We start from the raw sequence: 1,191 nt of genomic DNA on the forward strand, positions 1-1,191 counted from the left end.
ATAACTTTAGATAAGGAACCTCAAACGCTATATTTAGTCCATCTCAACAGCAAGATTGAAATGATGTCAACAGCAACGTCTACTATTAATCTACATTATTCGTTCTACAATCGCCCAATACCGAGAATAACCTTTTTATATTATAGGCGACACTTTATTGCTTACCTTTGGAGTGGAAAACTGTTTCCTAGGCTTCTCTGTAGTTAAACACGCGTCATTTTGTTAAAGAGTCTCAGCTTCCCCCTTTGTCACTTGCCCTGTAATGGCGGGCGCTTACACTACCAATGTTAATTGTTCGAATACTTTCAGAAGGTAAAAAACTGAGTACTTGGGTGAAAACTTTTTGTTTATTAGAATTGGTTTTAGCTTTATGTATGTCCAATAGTTGTTGGATTATTAAAAAGTATATATTTGGGAATAATTTGAGTAAATTTAATACGTATATTTGCTTCCGTAGCATCCACGACATAAATCGTTAAACTTAAATATCTCCAGATTCTATCCAAGAGTTTAATGTTGCATACTATGTATCATGATTTGACGTTGTATTTATTTGAAATATCTGATTAAATATCTAACTTTCAGCAAAATTATGAAAGTATGACAATTTCTTTCATATACGATATTATCGACTTTTCGGATTATCTAAGCCTTATACCTGTTTAAGACCCTTTCTAAGAATTAAAATATCCTCTAAAATAACCCATTTCAATCTATAAACCTACAAAAAACAACATATCAGTAAATGTACTCTGAGGAATGCAGAAGCCACGGAAGAGTACATTTTATTTTGGTTAGGAGTGTATAATCTCCTTTCACTCTTCGGGAACGAATCAACTTAAACCCTAAATAATTCACGTAGAACGGCATTATTTTCATTTAGTACCGTATCTGCAAATTATCCAACGAAGCCGAGAGAGGAACAAAGAATTATTCAGTTGACGGCATTAGATTATTTTTCTGCTCTGCCCAGAACGGAAGACAGTGGCCTCCTTTATTCGCAGCAAAAGAGCTTCATTGATAACATAAACAAAAGGTTCAGGAATCAGCTGTGAAAGGAAAATCTATTGGTAGTGGCATCGGCGGTCATGCTTTGAACTGCAAGCGCTCGGGGTGAAAAAAAAAATTGATGGGGAAGTAGGTATGGCACTTATTAAGTATTCATATCCGTGAAAGATATTAGAAAGTGCA

Source organism: Penaeus monodon, chromosome 25 (assembly GCF_015228065.2).
Source record: "Penaeus monodon isolate SGIC_2016 chromosome 25, NSTDA_Pmon_1, whole genome shotgun sequence".
NCBI lineage: Eukaryota > Metazoa > Arthropoda > Malacostraca > Decapoda > Penaeidae > Penaeus > Penaeus monodon.